A 19,590-nucleotide genomic window follows, 5' to 3' on the forward strand; every position below is an offset into this window, starting at 1 on the left:
GCACTGAGGATAGTATAGTTGATCCCTTGAACTAAAAGTAATCATCAAATGTATTATAATCTAATATGTATTTCTTTCTGAAACTTGCTCAAAGTCTGTATACCTTGCTAAGCCCTTCATTTACAGGATACCAAACAAGTGCATTTTTATCAATAACATGGAATACCATGTTTCTACATAAAAACTGCTGAGTATGGTAAGCATTTGATGTGTCATTACAGTATGATCTTTCGGTCCTTATCATCTTGTATGACTGGGATTTACCAAGAAATTTTGACAGAGTTTCAGTGAGTTCTTTTCCTCCATTTGACACTTCTTATATTATTGGTTCAAAATTACATTAACAGCAATACATCTAACATTCATCATATACAATGCTTGACAACAAAGTATACATGCTGTCATCTCTGCTTTTTAGTGGCGAAGAGAAATAGAAGAAAAACAAATTCTTCAGATAAGTTGTAAACACAAAAACTTCCTAAATCTACAGCATTGTATCACAGTTCTTCATCAACATACAAAAGATTAAAATGCTCTCAGAAGACACACGTGCATGTGTTTAAGTATAAACACCTTCACCTCTACATGCCACCACACACACTCATGTCTGGTTTTTCTTTTAAGTATTTAGTACTTGTTTGCAGTGTCAGGCCATAATTTGCTAGCATAGTGTTTACTGTGTGCAAGTGTTTGAGTGTCTGTGTCATTTCATTTCCTTTCATAAACACTAAATTTCTGGTATACATTGGCTGTAGTGATATGTAGCGTGCACTGATGGAATTGTGTTCCTTCTGTTCCACAGAGAGCTCCATATGTCTCAGTTTCTGTATGTATAAGTCTCTAAAACATTTTGACATTCTTTGAAGGAAGGACACTTTCTAAATGTTTTTTATAAAATCCCATTCCTGAATCCACTTTCAAATATGTTTCTTCTGAACATAACCTTGCTGGAATGCCGCCCACACTTAACTTTGTACAGGCCAATGCAAAACTGATTATATAAATGTAAAATGTGTCTGCATGTATAATATAACAAGAAGGAACTAGATAGAATTTAATAATAGTAATAGAAATAGAAAAAGAATTGTATGTGTTTTAAAATTTGTCAAACACTAACCACTATTAGTGTTACAGAATACATGCCATTTTATGTTTATTGAGAGTGTTTAACAAGAGGTAAGTAAACATGTGGGTCTGGATTACATTTCTGCAGAAAAAAAAAGAGGTCCCAAAAGGAGGAAAGATGAATTAGAAATGCCTTGATGCCTTGATTCTTCTCAATAATTTGTCAGAATATGGGTTTTTCTGCATTTGTTGAGGTTGTGAAGTTTTGTCCGTTGTTAGGAATCTACAGAAGACCAAAGGTGTTGTCCTCAAGGGCTTATGCCTCTTTTGTAGATTTGTAGGACTAGTTTTTTGAAGCAGTTGGAATTTTCTTGTCCTCCGTGGGGGCAATCCTCAGGGTTCATTTCATACCTCTTCAAAAGTGATGCTTTGAAAAAGCCAGTCCTTTTTTTATATTTGCCATCATAAACAGTGATTCAGTATAATGGCTACCATAACCTGCTTACAGACCTAGCACCACTAAAAGGTCGCCTTAAATGCCCCACTATTTGTTCTGCTTTCTGGTTTGTCCAGATATGGTATGCTGTGCCCCTTCTTCCTTCATTTTCCACATATCTGCAAGGCTGTTTTGAGACAATAGCAAACTTGAATTCAAATTTCTGATTTAAAGTTGGTCTAAGTCATTGAAACCAGGTGACAGGTGAATGAAGGTCTCTGTCTTTTCAGATGCAGGGAGCTGTGATTTTAGCAAACATCTTTCTGATGGGCAGAAAAATATACATTGCTATTGGAAATGCGAGTAGTTCTTTATGTTAAGAGAGTAGCTTATTATCAAAAGGCAAATAACTTTCCCTAATATGTAGTGACTACAATATTTTTTTAGCTCCTCTTTCTGCTCCCTGAAGTCTATATATAAATAAAAGATTCTAAATTGCTCTGTGGTTTCAAAATCTCCTTTTTTTTCCTTTTTTTTTTTTTTCTTTTATGAGAATAATAAAAATAACTCTACAATCAGTCAGTATTAAGAAATCATGAATAATAAGTTTCTCACTGTAAAATGAAATAAACCATATGTGATTATAAAGAAACAAAGAGAACTGAGCAGCTTGGGTGATTTAAGTGGATTACGGAAAAGCCTTGTGAAGACTTTCCTGAAAAGCCAAAAAAAAGGCTATATTCACCTCCAAGCATTTTCTAAGTTAGCCTCCTTCATGTGCGAAAAACCTAACCCAATTGACCACTGAAATACTAGCTACTCTTTTATGGGATACCAGCTTCAAAAGCAGCACTTATATTTCTGCATCTTGAGTTGTTAATAGTTAAGCTTTATGTTAGAGATAAAACTAGTGGAGGAAGAAAGTATTTTACTTGTCCACCTCTCTTAGCATATTTAATCATAGTATTGTAAAAAATGATGATACCAACTTCCTAATACTTATGATATTAGGCAAAAAGGCCAAATGAATAATGGGGGAAAACTAAGGGATTTTTAAAAATATGGTCAGCTTAAGGTTTTGCATTTTGTTCAGCTATAGTGATCTAATAAGGTCTTACATGAATAATGAATTAGAAATACTAGAATTCAGATGTTAAGAAAACTCATTTGGAAATTTTCTTCAGAATGAAAAGACAGGTATTATTATCTTAATTTGTTTGCATGTTAGTGGGAAAAGGCTGATGTTAAGAGTTAACCACAGAAAAGGACTGAATACAGGGAGAAAGTGTGTATGAATAAGCTGAGTACTGAGTTAACTTATGCTCATTTAGAGTTGACTACTTTGGTCTATGTAGCCTGCAGGAAGGGACAGGGAAAAAAGCCAATGACAACTTAGCTAAACCAGAAATTTTTTTGAGTTCATATTAAGAAATGTGTGTTTGTGTTGCTGAGCATTATACCACAACAAAACAGAATATTCAGAAGCATATTAGAAGAGTTATGAAATAATTATGAGCATAGCTGAGATTTTACCAGGTGCATTTAGGCATTCTCCTCCAGACTGAGAAACTGTTGTTAGAGGAAGCAATTGAATTTTTTTATATGGCTAGCCTCAATTTTTGATAAATAAACACAAAATTTTTGTCACATTGCCTTCTTTAAATGATTAGAAAAGTGTTTCAAAAAAGGGGAAAATCCATTTTTTTTTACATTTGAAATACTCTTTCTTCTTCCAGTGTCTTTCTAACATAATTATTTTAATTCAAAAAGCTCTCCTGGTTGTGTTTCCTTTCTTTTCCTTCAATATAGGAAAATGTCTGCTTAAAACAAAGAAATTTTTCCATCAGTTGAAAACTACAAAATATAGCAGTCTTATGTATAAAACTGAAAATGACATTTAAAAAATGCTATGAGTTTGTGTTAAACAAAGACTGGATATTTTGCAGTCAGGTAAGAGCTGAGGAGAAGTAATTTAATATTTCTCTAAGTTATGGGGTGTGTTCCACACCAGAGGTCTCTCTGTGGATAGGGGTTTTCTAAGGGCTGATCCAGATGCCAGGCTTTACTTGTATTTTTAAGAACATTACATTGCCCATTATCTTTATCACAGAGGCAGACTTTACATATGAGCACCAGAAGCTGCATGTAAACTGTATGAAAGTGCATGTTGCAGTGCCTCCTGCAGTCCCAGTTCCCCAGGCATCCACCCTGGGACTAGCTTGAACAATATCATGGCTCCTAGGCAGCCCATAAACCTGTGTGTCTTTCCTGCAGAAACTAGACCACAAGAACAAGGTAAAGTGCTGTATCCCAGGTCTCATCTTGAGATCATGGAGATGCAGCATGACTAAAGAAGTGTGTTCTTGCTCCTGGCAGTGGGAAAGTGGCTCTGGGCTGATATTTTATGAAGATGTAGAGCAATACACATTTGTATTTTTCATAAGAGAAATATAGTGTAGAATAGACTATTTCAGTTGAAAGGAACCTACACTAATCCAACTACCCGACCAATTCAGGGCTAACCAAATTAAGGCATGTCAATAGGGGCATTGTCCGAATGCCTCTTCAACAACTGACAAGCTTGGGGTATTGACCACCTCTCTAGGAAGCCTGTTCCAATGTTTGACCATCCTTTCAGTAAAGAAAAGCTTCCTTATGTTCAATCTAAACCTTCCCCGGTGCACCTTTGAACCACCGTGCAGTAATGAAATAGTACCTTGTCTTCAAGCTTTTAGCTTGATTTGGTAGGACTGCCTGTGGAACAAGGCATAGTTTTAATACTAAGCACTAAGTTCTGATTAAAATATATGGAGTGGAATTTACTGGACTTTGCTTGGGTTAGGACTCTAGAGTGAGATAACTAGCCCAAGGTCTTGACTGTCTTTTTAGTATTGAGAACTGTTCAATTCCAGAAACCAATTAATTTTGTTCTAAGATAAGTCAGATGAATTATCTTCTGGAGGTGCTTATGTCTCTCAAGTAACCTAGAAGAAAGCTACGATGACTAGATTAGCCCCTAACATTTAGATACTTAATGCTGTATAGGAAGCAGCTGGCTTAAAGAATTTACTCTCTTTGATGTGGTCCTCAGTAGGAAGATGATCATAAAAATACCTTCATTCTTTGTCAGTTTGGGAAGCTTTGGATTTTGACCACTATCAAATGCAATATAATATTTTCAAAGTTTCAAGAATGTTCATATTCTGATGATACACAACTGTGAGCTAAACTGGTGAATCATACTATGATGAGCAATATGTCCAGTATATACTATTCAGTAAAAGCTGGCAACAGTGCATGTTCTTTTAGCACTGAGTTATTGGTATAATACAAACACTAATACTAATACTATAAATTAACAACAAAAAAAAAGTCAGATACATAGCAGGTATTGATTATTAACCTCTGAAAATCTCTAGAAAGTGAGCAGTGTTTTCCTCTAGACAAGTGAAAGAAGTATTTTCAGCTGGGTCACAAAGGGCAGCTTTTGGAAATGAGCAGCTAGCTACTGGAATAGCTGAGCACCCATACTTTTAAAATGGTCTGAAGGAACTGCAATTGTCACTCTGAAAACTAGCTAATATTTTTAACATGTGGAGAAAAGCACACAGAACAGAAAGAAATCAATATCTAATATATTACTATGTAACTATATGGTAAACCAATATTAGCAATAGAGTACTGCACTAAAATAAAATAAATATTACAAGGGCAGAGAGAAATAAAAGAGAAATATTACAGAGCCAAAAATAAATCCATATTGAATATATTTATCCACATGCCAAATCCAAATCTGCTTTCCAAATCAATACTGGAGATAGATGACTAATGTGAAATGAACAGAAATATTGCCAGCATGGTGAGAAACCCATACTGAGAGTGTTTATCTACATTCAAAAACAATATTGGAGAAAGCCTGAAGTCAGTTATTTGTAATATTCTAATTTATTTAATTTTACCTTATGACTTCCAGAGTTTAAAAGAAAGTAAAAATTGAATATCGTCCTTGGAAGAAGAGAAAGTATACCATCCAAGCACACCAACTGGCTGCACATGAAGCCAAATTGTGTTCAGTATGTTTATCCCACTGCTCTCAGTCAATGTAATTTCATTGCTATCTATAAATACTGCTTACATTTTTACCCTATCTCTTCTTTCTCACTTGCAGATGCTGGGTTGTTTCTAAATTAATTACAGCTGGTGACAGAAGAGGAACTTATTTATGTTTCAATTTATAAAATATGCTGTTCATAATCCTTTCAGCATAAGGAATGAAAGGACCTCTGTTAGGTACCTGTACATAGTAATGCTTTTCATTGGGCTTCTCAGATTCCCAATATCAAAAGGCAGCATTAAGTGGTGACTCAACTACCACCGGTGCTGTCATAACTGATGCTTGAGAAAGACAATTAATACAAGAGAGCTAAAGTATGTCCCTAGATATGAGAAGAAACGGACATTTTTCTTGTAACTGAGCCTGACCTAGTGTTGACAATGCAGCGATGTCAGTTGTTGATCTGTACTTCTCCAGATGAGGAACACATGCATAGGCTCTTTAAGCAGGAGCAGAGGGGAAGAAAATGGAACAAGTATTAATTTTTTTCTGCCAAAGATGAAAAGAAATATCACCGTTGTGGTAGCTTCTTCCCTCATGTCTGTTCTTCTTCCTCCTCCAGGCTTTTCAGAAACAGCAGTAGTAATGATATGTAATTGGAAAAAACAGAAATTCATCATACAAATGTCATGTATAGGTTATTCCAGGGTGTTTCTGATAGGCTGGATGTATGGTAGTTGTGGTCAGTTAGTGCTAATAAGGCAGCATATGACATGTTTTACAGTGTAAAATTGCTACTAACTTACATCACAGGAAAGTTTGCCTTTTGATTTGACCGCTGTGAAATGTGAAATACTTACAGGATGAATCAATGATCTGCCATGTGTTAGGTACAGGAAGTACTTTCCCTAATATTATTTAATGGGGTGTATATATCAATGAAGAAACCACCTCACTGTAAAACTGCTCTGTTTCCCTGTCTCACTTCAGAGCCTCTGTCTATAGACTCCTCACCTCCTATCTTAATTTCAGATGAAGATTTATAGGACTAATGCACATATATACAGTGACCAGCAATACCTTGTGGTTCATGAAAATTATGTGATTACAATATGAGTGAGTACACAGACTGTAGCAAAATATTACCCATGGAAAAGAGTGATTGCACTCGTGACAGCCTCTTTATGTATCTCTTTCCATGGTATGGTAACTCTTTCCAGGCCTTTGGCTAATCTATCATTAGGAGAAGTTTGCAGCTGTTGCAGCATGTTTCTCATTGCTAACTCAGAGACCCACTATATCTAATCTGTCATTAAAATAGCAGTAAGTTGTATCTACACATTTTCTAAGAATACATACAAGTTTTAGGGGGCAAATGAGCTGGTAATAGAAACATGAGGATATTTTCTAGGATTGAGCTAGATTTTGTATTAATCAGTAATTATTGGTTTGATCTAGCATCACAGTTCTTTCATTTTGAAGCTTCATATTTTTTTAGGGCACGTAAACACTAATCTTTTGATGAAAATAGTTAGCATGCCAACCAACACATGTTACAAGGAATCATCAGTATTCAGGGCAATGCAATTCACTGATTTTCCTAAAAATAACCTTCATATACCAAATTTGCTTCTTTAATGTTGGTATGCCTAGTTTTATCCTATGAAAAGTCGCAAGTCTATATTTGACAGGAGTCTAGGCCTACAGCTTGATGATGTTCATTTTTGCAGTCACGGAAATCTAGACAAGTCATGGTCCTTTCCCCAAAAGCAAATATACTCTAAAATACTCACAAAAGACTAGTTATGGTATAAAGAATTATCTGAATGAGTGTTGTGATGTGAAATGTTATAAGCAAAGTCAGAGACTGAAAGGTCAGTAAAACTTGTTGGGCAGGTGAAGATAATCCAAACATTCAACTCCCAAGACATTTTCAGTCTCAAATTTTGTTTAGTTCTGTTCTGATTTTGAGTCTTTTGGATACTGAAATTAAGAACAAAAGTGAGGAACATCTAAAGAGAGAATGGATTAAAGGCAATATTCATTGATACAGCTCTTTTGGAAAGAGGGAGACTGATGATACATTGCCTTGCTAATCTCCCTGTGGGAGGGGAGTCTTGCCTCTGGCTACGCAGAAAAGGTAATCTAAATTTTTTGTGAGTAGAGATACTGTACAAATCATGAGAAATGAAATCTTCTGCAATCCCTTCATCACACTTGCTGTGTGATACTCTAATTTATACATTTTTATTGTGGAATAGGTTGTCTCAAGGTAAGACTGTATCTAGGATCCACTGTAAAGCATCCTTTTATCATCTGCGGAACCTGAACATTGATAGAATTACTCTGAAATAATGGGAAAATATTTCTGCAATATTTAAAGAAAAATGCAAATAGATTGCAATTGCATGTCATTAATTAATAATCAGTGATTTTTGCAAATATTACTTCCATGTGCGAACCCTACAATTCACCTGTCTAGCCGAGAGGTTTTCTGCCTTTGTCCCAAAAGATTCAACTTGTGATTTATTTTTCTTATTCTTTTTTCCCCCTCGTCCTTTGCTGGCGTATTTGAGACATTGACTTCATGCCTGAAGAATAATTTTGTGCCTCTGATGGAAAATAAAAATGAGTTCTTAAGGCTGTTTGTTAATGACTGGTTTTCTGCACTTCTCCATGAAGTTCTGCTTTTCCAGCGTCCTGACACCAAAATCAAAGACGTTTCCACTCATTTGCAGCTTCATTCTGCCAGTCCCTTTGACATTCACAGCTGCGCAAGAGCTCTTTGAATATCTAGTAGTCCTTTTAAATTTTCTCGGAAAATTGTCAGTTTCTACTACATCAGGAATTACCATACAGAAAGATGATATTCATATGCCACTATCGTGTGAGTCATGCTGGCATGCTCTAAAACTAGTGCTTCTTCCTTGTCTCACCCTCCTTTGTAATCTGTGGGGGCTTCTTTGTATCATTTCTGCAAGTCAGAATGATACACCTCAGAGGGAAAGGGGTGTTCTGAAACCTCACGTCATCTGCTACCTAAATAGCTGCAGGCAGAACTCTTGCCTTTTTCCCTGGGTATTTGGCACAGGCTTCAGAAACTCTGCATCACTGCTTAGTTGTAGAACTGATAGGAGGGAGTGCAAAAGTGGCCCCCAATTGTTCAAAATGTAATACCTTCAATTCTCCAAAATAACATAGTTTTCTTGAGGTATTTCCTTATTCATTGGGACTGATTATAGAAAATATCAAAACCCCCGCCCTGCCACAGCTCTGCTTTTCTGCCTTCTAATAGGGAAGGAAAAGGATAATAATCTATGTGGAGAGTCAGCCATACAGAGCATTCTGAGCATACACAGTGGGAGGAGTGAACAACTCTTAAACAAGTTGAAATCAGATTGTTTAGATATTATTCCCTTGCACAGCAAAGTGAACATGGTTGTAAATCTTACATATTTCTCAATAAGAATAATGAAGGTAGTCCTGTCCTATCTGAGAACTCTTCAAAATGAAGGAAAATTTAAGGCAGGAATAAGTGAAAGATTGATGTCTACAACTAAATTAATAAAGAAGATGACCAAGATAGAATTAATTTACATAAGAATTTCAAAATTGGCAATTTTTTTTTCATGGCTTGGAGTTTACTACTCCTTCCACCTCAGTGAACACCAGGTCAAATTTCAGGAAAGCCACTACTGCTGTGGAGAACAGACTCCAAAGGACTTTCTGTGTTCTATAAAATGGACTCTGAGTTTTCTTCTACTGCATTATTAGTATACACCAATGATTCCTTCTCAGATCTTACAGTTCTGATTCTCATTCATTCCCTTCCATATCTGCAGTGATAAATGCCGTGTAGCTCTGAAGCACAGATTCTGGATAAAGTTACAAAATATCCAGTTTATCATAGCTTATTCTTTTGATGCAACCTGTAGAATTGAATTGGTGAGACTGAAGAGAAGTGTGTCTCCAGTTTATGAAGAATGACATGATTTCAAGGAAATAGTGGATTGTGTCTAGCCAACATGCATCTACAAACTCAGTAGTAATAGAAGATCTGAGCATTTTAACGGCGTTGTGTATTTTAAGAGGTCCAAAACAGTTTGTCTCTTCAGATTCAAGAACACCAGAAGATATATTACTGATGCCAGCCAGAAGAACTTGTTTCTTCATCCTGAATTCCATCTTTGTGGCTTAGGAACATGTCCCTGCCAGAGGATGACCAAATGACTTTATATCTGCTCCTGCTGTCTCTAACTGAGGCAAATACACTCCAAAATCAGATTAGTTCTTCTTCTAGAATCTGGAGATCCCTCTATCCTGCCTCTTTGTTATCGTTTCAGAGTGACGTTGGAAAATGCAAATTTACCATCTTCAAGGCATCATTCCAATTCCACTAGCTAGTAATTATTTTTCATCATCCTCAAAGTACAAAAAAAGGAAGAGGAGACTTTGTTCTAGAATGCACCTTGGCAAATTTGAAGCTTATTACTTGGGAAGCCAATTTCTTTTTGGATGGTCATTCAAGAAATTGTCAGAGTCCTTTTTCTTTCTCTTGACCTTAAAGCACATAATTGATGCTGAACATTCCTGATATTTGAAGGCAATGACCTCTTCAGAGCCTTTTGGTCTTTCCTTCATTACTTGAGATTTTAGAATACCAGCATCTAATTGCAGTTAGCTACTTCAATTCATTCATACTTATCTTGCCTTGGGTCACATGTTAGTTAGAAGATAATGAGAAGATGCAGGTATGAAAAAACTGGACAGGTTCTTTAAGAAAGACAAGCTAAATTGAAAAGCACATCAGATTCTTACCTAAATTTCTAGCATTCATTTTTTCCTTTGACAGGATACTTCTTTTCTGTGTACTGTGGAGTTCAGAAATGGTGTCCGGATGATCCCCAGTACAGAGGAGTTGTAAGACCCTGTAACTTTCACCTGGACATCTCCATAATGCTCAAGCAAGAAAACATTTACTTATTAAAGTGATAGTAGTGGTTGTTCTTTTCATCTTTGACCAAGATGACTACAACTCTTAGTTGAGAAGCAACCATAATCTTGACTACTTCTTAGTGAAGCATACTTTATGTGTTATTTTCCTGGACAATGAGAAATCCTCCTCATTGTTTATCTATTGCAGTCTCTAAGAGAAAAGGCCTTGGGTCTTCCTTTTTCACAGTTCTAATAAGACTTGAGAAAAGATGACAGGATTTTTCTGAAATCCTCCAAATCTGCCACCTTTCTTCTCTTTCTTATCTATATTGGAGTGATGGCATGATGGGTACTCATACTGGAGAAAGTTAAAATTAGATTTCCTTAAAATAATTTTATATTCTCTGAATGGGTACCCACTACTCTGTCAGCACCCATTACTTTGGCTAAAATTTCTCCAAGCACAGAAAAGTCTTTTCTTTATGTGGAGATCCTAAATGAATGAAAAGAGAAAGGAAAAGGATCAAAGGTTTCAAGTTGATGACTGATTCATTGTTTTGAAACATTTTTTTTCCTGCCTGGATATTGCTCTGCTGTTTTCTAACTTGTTTTTTAGTTGTCTTATATTCCCTCAGCCGTGGCAGTATTCGTGGAGCCAAGTGTGAGTGTACTACCTCAAAATGCCAGCAGTGGAAGCTGGTAAGCAAGTGGGGAAAAATCACCAAAGGAATCTCTGAAGCTTGGGACAAAGGCAAAAAACACATCAGTACTGCACTAACAGAGCAGCAGGTACCCTTATAGAGAAGGTAACATTACAGGTAAGGAAATAATTTACATTTCTATTTTGATCTTATCCACATACCTTATTACTCTCCCCTCAAAATCCCAGGAAAAAATACCCACAAAAAATTTGAAGAAGTATAAGATCTCAGACATGATTAATTTAGACTGCCTGATTTTTTTAGTGGGGATAATGTGAAGTTCAATCTTACCCAATTTATGGAAAAATGTATTAAAATATGAAAATCCCTTATACCTGTAAGGCAATTTAAAACCTCAGTCTAGTTTTAAAACAAGGCTGGTTTTGTTTTTCTTTTTAAAATGTTTTGCTTTTTCATATTTAGAATATAAACACAGCTTGTTATAAGTTTTCCTTTCCAAACCAAAACAACTGTAGGCTTATTTTTAGGTAAGTGAAGTCAGATAAAGCCAAAACCAGACAGACTCTGTTCCCATCCCTCCATCTCCTTTTACTTTCTTACAGTCGAAAGTGTAGCATGACTCTTTATTATGCTTCAGTTTCCTCATATGGAGAAAGGAAGGAGGTTGTTTTATCTCCCACTTGGGATGATTAGGTGGAATAAGTGCTATAGAAGAGAAGTAAATTTCATTTATTTAATTAATTGTCTTGCAGTCTTTTATGCCGTCATGCTGCAGTCCCTCTATGGAGTTGCGATCACTGCAAAAACCTCAAGAGGATATATCCTTGTCTGAATTGCTACAGTTATTATCTGTTACAGAAAGTAAAATAAGGTTTATGTTTGTCTTCTTTTAATATAAAATTCTTGTCTGCAAAGAAAATATTTTGTTAAATTAAAACAATTCTACCATAAAGTTAATTTCTCTGCTGAGTTACAGAAACATTGAGAAAGTTAAGGTATGTGCATTGTAGCGGCATAACCTTTTGGAAAACAATAATAATGAAGTGCATTGGAAAGACTAATGAATTGGATTTAACCTTGACATAACTCATATGTCTTCATCAGCTATTCACTATTACAATTCTCCCAGTTAGCTGTACCAATTAATTTTATTTTGTAAACTATCCAGTTCAAGGAAATATAAATACAGAACCATATTTGTTTCATAGCATTTAAATGTGTAGAGATTTTATTTAAGCAAGAAGTTATTAAAGTTATGAGTTTAATCTTGTAATGTATATTTCTAATGATCCTGCAGCATGATATTTAAGTTAAAAACCCTAAAGAAAAAAAAAGAAGAAACTTAAAGAAATTTTGGTGATCTTTTGAAGTGCTGTGCAACCTTTTTTCAGAAGCAATCATTATCAGCAGGTCCAAAATCTACCTCAACTATCTGGATAAGGAAGTATCTGTCTGAATTGAATATTGTCTTTTGAAATGTGTCATCTGTTATTTCATGGTGTTTCCTGTAACCTTCTAACTATAGAAATGTCTCTAGTAATAAATTCTCCTCAGTTCAGACTTTAAACTTTTAGGGTTTTTTTTGTTTGGTTTTTTTCCTGTTTGTTTTGATTCTGTTTGTTTTTATTTTAAACATTTATGATAAGAACACACTCATATCTTTCATTTTAAAGGAATTGTATTCTGAGTTCATGACTCTTTTCTGTATCACAGGTCTATCCATGGACTTATTCTCGAAGAACTTTTCAATTACTGTTTTGTCATACTTAAATATTGCTGATATACTTTCAAACATGAGTCTAATATATCAGTTTCTATTGCTTTTTGGTGACAAATAAGAGTTTGAATTTGAATATGCTTGGGCACTTTTCGTAAGAGAATTTACTCTGATTCTGAAATTTGTTTCTTCCTGTTATTTTGTACTTTTCCTTGTAATTTAAAAAAAATTCTATTTATCCCAGTTTTGTTTTCTGTAACTAATTTCATAACAGTGTAGTAGTTGACATGTGTTTGTTTCTTAGGCAAACGTGTAAAACTCCTCAAGGCCGAATGGAGAAGTAGAGAAAGGAGGTTTCTGCTGTGCCTGATGACAATATTTGTTTTTTCCACACAAAAAATATTCTGGCTCCACGTTGGAGCACTAGTTGTGATGAATCCTAGTCTTGGTCGGATTCTAAGGAAGGGCCAGAACGTTCGTTGAGGAATAAAGAGTCACATCACTCCAGAAAATGTGTTCCAGCCCTCGTTTATTACTCACAGAGCAGCAGGTGTGTACAAATACAGGTTTACACATTATTAACAGGAACTGTTGTATCTTACTCCTCATTGTAGTTGTGCAGTTTGCTGCAGACACTGAGAAACTGTGGCTTATTCAGGCACAGCTTCAGGAGGGTGGTTGGAGAGACTCTGCACTGTGCTCCTAAGTAGCCTCAGTGTATCAGTTAGATGCTTCTCGGTGCCTTAAGATATCTTTCTTCCCTCAGTACTTTCAAAGGTAGACCCAGTCACTCAAGTTAGTCACTCTCACGGGAAAACAACAGATTAATCACAATGCAGTAAAAGTATGAAAGAATTAAAAAGTTGTGGAGTCTATGGTTATCAAAGACGTGAAACTTTTGAGCCATTGAAGTGTACTGGGTGATGTTCTGTTTAATTAATGAAATGAGCTAACCTTGTTTGCTGAAGGACAGGCCTGAGAATCTGGTATTCTAAATTGCTCCATTACAGACTTGGGAACATGTTTAGACTAATACTTTACATACTACAGTGCCTAAAGTAAAGCTAAGGGAACAGTTTAAAGCTCTTGAGTCTTGACATAAAAAGTTAGGTAAACAGAAATGAAATATTTTGTGACTTGAAAAAGTGTCTTCCAATATGTAATTTTCACTAAAGCTAATTGAATCCATATAGTTATCATTAAATATCTGTTTTCTAGACTGCTCACAAATCACTCAAATTTTGCCTTTTTTCCCGAGACCAAGTCAAATAGCCATCTGTAATACTGAAACAAGTAAGGAAACAGGAAAGCCTGTTTCCTAATTCATGGTTCTCTACTGGAGGTCCCTTGAAATGGGCTTGGGTCACCTTAATATTTCTCAGTCTTTTGAAATGGTTCCTCGTTCCTCCGGAAGCTTAGTTATCTAGCATGAACACCCAAATCTACACCTACCTACTGTTAAATGCATATGCATGTAGGAGCCCTATTGCAGAAAAGTCCTTAACACCTTTTTGTCCAGTTTCCCCAATTCATTAGAAAATAAATTACATGATTCTCCAGCTGTCAGAAAATTGTGAACCTGTCTTTGTTAACATTTGCAAAGTACTTTTGAGTATCACTGGTACAAGAGAGTAGTCTTAGAACAGAAGCATTTTCCAAGATTATAAGTTACACGGTTTCATTGAATGTGAATGCACAAGTGGCAATGCACTCTGTCATTTGTTTTCATAAGCCACGTGTGAATGATAGTGCATGGCAAAAACACTGTATGAATTTTGAAATTCCAGGAAATAGTGTACTTCCATCTGTTCAAAAGATTCATTTCCAATGTCAACTTCATTCTCAGAGGGCATAACGGGAAAAAAAGGATTGGCAGATGTTTGTTTCTGGTTATATGGGCCCTTCTGTTTCTGCATGGTAATATTTGTATTAAGTTTTCACTACCAAAACAAAGTTATTGATGTTATGAAAAAATATGACTGATATAGCCCTCTCAAGTTCATTCCATTTGCTAAAGAATCACTTTGTTGACCATTATATTAGTTTTTTTGTAGTCTTTTACATACATTACAAGAAAAAATACAGCAATAAGGACACAAAATGGATGGAAATGTACTGCATACAAATAAGGCTGTTTTGGTATAGGATCCCTGTCTTATCTCCATGACTTGGAGGACAATACACAGCTAGGCATTTCTTCAAGCCGTTCCTTAGGCCTCTTTCCTTAAGCACTTACTTAAGGGATTCATGTGGTATTCCCTGTACTTAGCTTATCTCATGTTGTTCATTAAATAAATTTGTGAGACTCTTTTTAATTTTGATTGAAATCTCCATACCATTTTTGTTTCCCACAGGTCTTTAATATTTTAGAGAAGAATGCTAGGGGTGCCAAGATGGCTTTTCTTTGTCTCATGAAATTCTACTTAGCTCAGGGTGAGCTTTAATTGCTTTTACAAAAATTAATTTCCTTTCTCTGTTTTATGTGCCTCAGGAAAGAAAAAAAGAGAAAAAGATAGCTTGAGTATGCTCAGATGACACAGGCTATGAACACACACAATCCTATATGGTTGATGGAACAGTTTTAGTTAGAAAGAAAACCTCTAAGTATTAAGTTCTTTCTGTTTCTTTGGAGAAAACCTTGAACAGAGAGTCCATCATTCTTTCCATCAGTGGAGTGATGAAACGTTGACTTAAAAATTTGCCCCTTTCTGCATTTTCATTGATACATAGTCCTGATGACATTGTTATAGACTGCCCCCCAAATCTTCTCACCCACTAAATTCTCTTTACTGTGCATGATGGAAAAGAGATAGAATTGCAGTTGCAAGGGCACACATAAAAAGGCAATTTGCTAATGTTCAAGTGCTTGACTTTGCAAACTCAAGAGCCGTTTTTCGATGTGGATTTTATGTATGGTTTACAATAAACATAGAAAAAATTCAAAGAGCTGCCAGTCAAAAAGTTGTAATGTACAAAGTTGTGTTACGAAATGTTATAGCACACACTTAATTTCAATATACCATATATTGGTATCTATTTTCTCCTAACACTATTAAATAATAATTAATTATGTGCCTCATTTGCATGTATAAACTTTTCTGTAGTTAGCAAACTATTAGTGATAATTTCTTTCTCTGAAGAAACAGAAGATTTGTACTATATCTAATTGTGGTTCCATAACTTTGATGCTTTGGTGCATCAAAGTAGAGAAAAGATTTACTATTCAGGGAATATATACTCAGCCATTCTTTACATCTTATAGTCTTTATTTTATCTCCCTTCCTCTTCTTAGGAAGAAGGAAGTCTTGAGTAAAAGACTTGTCTGGATTTTTATTGTCTATTCTTATGAAATAGACAGTATTGTCTCATGTATTCATCCACTGTGCGGATTTCACAAGTGAGGACATTTTTCACCCATTGTGAGCAGCATTGGAACGTAAGCTGTCCAAAAAAATTTCTTGAGCTGGTAGCTTTTCTAATGTGATGCCTTGAGGTCTTTTCATCTCCTTCATCTCCACTCCATTCTGGGTTACCCTGGCAAAAATATTCTACCCAAAGACTGAATTTGTTCTGAACATTTTGTGAGCAGAAGAATGTAGAAAACTTCAACTGCATTTATATGCATGTATATTGTTGAGTTAAAATAAAAAAGTGAGTTCACATACAATTACAGCCAATTTACAGCAACCACTTACTAATTTAAATTAAAAAGTCTGCAACTGCAGAGTAATTATACTTTAATTACACATTTAGGACAAGAAAGTGAAGAGAGTCTAATGCAGTGTATTTATGATATAACAACTATGTGAAAAATTTTATTAGCATAAATGGAGTAATTATGTTCCAAAAATGAACAAATTAATTCAGATCAACACCTAGGTTTCATGTACTTTTTTCATTTGTATTGTTAATTCTCCATATATAATAATTATTAACTGAAAACTTGAATAGACTTGATTTCCACCTATTCAGGGTGTTACTGTTTTCTTAGGATTTTAAAGATCAGACACATACTGTTATTGGTCTCCCTTTTCTATAAAGGCCTTTGGCGCAGTACCTTACTACCTTACTTCCCAGACATTTAAACCAAATAGCTTTTACTATATCCAAAATTAAGCATTTCTGGGAATACCATCACTAGGTATTAGCTAAAATTTTATTACTTCTTTATGAAAGTGCCTTAACCAACCAAGAGGTTTATTCACTCCCTAATGTGTATGGTGTATGGATATATAACTTCCATTAATGTTAATGTGTAATCTGTGCTTGCACATAACAAGCATTACCATCTCACTTAGAGGCAAATGTGGACCACTGTATGTGTTACTTGGAGTAGCATTGTGTGACCTGGTGGTTAACAGAACAAAAAAAAAAAAAGGATGTGGAATAATAAAAATTCTGTCAAGGGAAAGCAGTTAAAAACTCCAACCATGTAATGTAAAAACTAAGAACATGCAGCGCAGCCTGACTTCCTGTACAGTCTGTATAAGCAAAATGACCTTTGTATATGATTAGCCACCTGTTATAATGCAGAGATTTGAATGGCTATCAGATTTTTTCTTATTTATATCACTTATTTAATCTATGTGACAGTGTATATTGCTTTTATAGTAATATTTTCACCACAGGGCTGTAGAGCTAGATGGGGGAGCAAATAGATCTGGAGATTGTGATTTTATGGAGCTTCTTTGTGACTGAAGAGAACACATTTGCACCTCCAAGCAGCCCTGTAACTGAGCAGTCATGTATGTGTAAAAATACTCTTTTTGCTAGCTGCAGTTTATCACCTTAGCCAATGCACTGGCAGAGCTGGATGTAATAGAAAAAATACATCACAGGATAATGAGTTTGGAAGGGAACTCTGGAAGTCCAATCCCCTTGCTCAAGTAGAACCACCTAGAGCCAGCTGCCCAGGACCAGACAGCTTTTGAATGTCTTCAAGGATGGAGAACCTCCCTGGGCAACCTGTGCTAGTACTCAGTAACACTCACAGTAAAAAAGTTTTTCCTGAGAGTGAATCTCCTGTGTTTTGGTTTGTTCTCATTGCCCTTTCTCCCGCCACAAGGCACCACTTGAAAACAGTGTGGCTCCATTTTCTTAGCACCCTCCTTTCTTGTGTTTGTACACATTGATGAGATCCCCCCTGAGCCTCCTCTTCTCCTGGCTGAACAGTGCCAGTGCTCTCAGCCTTTCCTCATATGAAGAAGCTCCTGTCCCTTATTTGCCTTAGTGCCTCTTTACTGGATAGATAGATAGATAGATAGGTAGATAGATAGATAGATAGATAGATAGATAGATAGATAGATAGATAGATAGATAGATAGATAGATAGATAGATAGATAGATAGATAGATAGATAGGTAGATAGAGATAGACATGTATTGCAAGTGAAGTAATGAAAATCACCTGCGGATAAGATCAGAAGATGTGTATTTTACATTATGTATCTCAGTGGCACCTGATTCCATGAGTAAAATTCCAGCTTGTTACAATAATGCAAAACATAAATAACAATAAGATGCTGCATCAGCCTTTTGAGCTTTGGTGCAGGACACTGAAATATGTAGCCTGACTTTTAAATTAATTCTTTTTTTTTTTTTTGGCAATCTTCCACTGTAGAAGGGGAAACATGAGGCTGTTTCCAACAACAAGAACAAAGCAAAATAAAAGCAGTGTAATAAATAAGCCCATGTATCATAAAAATCAGAAAGCACGATTTTATTATTGCCTTAAGTGCAGTTCCTAGAAACAACTTGGTGGAGAAGGCAAACTGAAGCAATGAACTCCTCAAACAGTCTTTTTAGTATTCTGTTCTATATTTTTACTCTGCAGAGCTGACAAGAGCTGTATGCAAACAGTTTTGCTGAGGGCAAAAGAATGTTTCATCATTAAGGAGCATGACCCTTCTCTCTGTGATCAAAATGAGAAGCATATGCCCCTCGATGTCATAAAGTGTTGTTGTGACCATTCCAATGAGTTGTTCCTCAAGAGTTGGGGAGTTGACACATGACACAATTTGATATTAAAATGTTACATGGTGATTAATTGTATCCACTGACACAGCAGAAATATTCCTCAAAGTTACATTTCTTTGATATGACAGTTGTTTTTTTCTTTTAGTGTTTAAAATCCAAATCAGACAGAGGGAAAATCCAATTACTGTGAAATGCTTTGTCTCCCACTCTTTCTCTGTGGTCCTTCTGTTTCACTCTTGTTTCATGTTAGGCTGAGTGAAACCACTATAAATTAAATCCTTGGTAATTTTGTACCTTGTGAATAACAGAATATCTCTCTCTCGTTAATGTATGAATGATTTTTGTCCTGTTTCTCCACTGAGTATTTCTCCCCTAAGTATTTATTTGCTGAGATGCATTTAGCCTTTAACAGGACATTGCCTTTTAGAACATAAATGATTCTATGATTGTCCTGTAAAGAAGCATGCAAAGAATGGAAGAATACATTTCCAGTATCAGCCACTGTTATATGCAATAGCTAACATTTTTAAAAGCATAGTTGTTACTATATAGAAGTTTTAACAATAAAAAAAAGAATAACAGAAAACAAAAATTTGTGGGTTGGTAATTTGTGAACTTTAAATTTTTTTATTATATTTTTAGGCATGGTCACATTTTGATTTCTCCTTGTCAGATCCAATTCTGACAAAACACTTAAACACACGATTTAAATTGGGGAGCAATGCCATCTAATACCATTTGTGATT

The 19,590-nt window shown here is 35.5% G+C and overlaps 1 protein-coding gene across 9 annotated transcripts in view; it reads left to right on the plus strand.

The window, feature by feature from the left end:
* The window catches only part of TAFA2 (TAFA chemokine like family member 2), a 178,306-nt gene that overhangs the window by 145,019 nt on the left and 13,697 nt on the right, over nucleotides 1–19,590 (plus strand). For 4 of the 9 annotated variants that reach the window (XR_010430797.1, XR_010430798.1, XR_010430799.1 and 1 more), the window contains one exon: nucleotides 13,174–13,419. The exons of 1 other annotated variant lie outside the window; for it this stretch is intronic. The gene's annotated coding sequence lies outside the window, so the exon portion shown is untranslated. Of the gene's footprint in view, nucleotides 1–4; nucleotides 12,024–13,173; nucleotides 13,420–19,590 lie in introns of those variants that run through there. 4 more of the 9 variants (XR_010430801.1, XR_010430802.1, XR_010430800.1 and 1 more) reach the window with 4 other exon arrangements.

This window comes from Pseudopipra pipra, chromosome 5 (assembly GCF_036250125.1).
Source record: "Pseudopipra pipra isolate bDixPip1 chromosome 5, bDixPip1.hap1, whole genome shotgun sequence".
Lineage (NCBI taxonomy): Eukaryota > Metazoa > Chordata > Aves > Passeriformes > Pipridae > Pseudopipra > Pseudopipra pipra.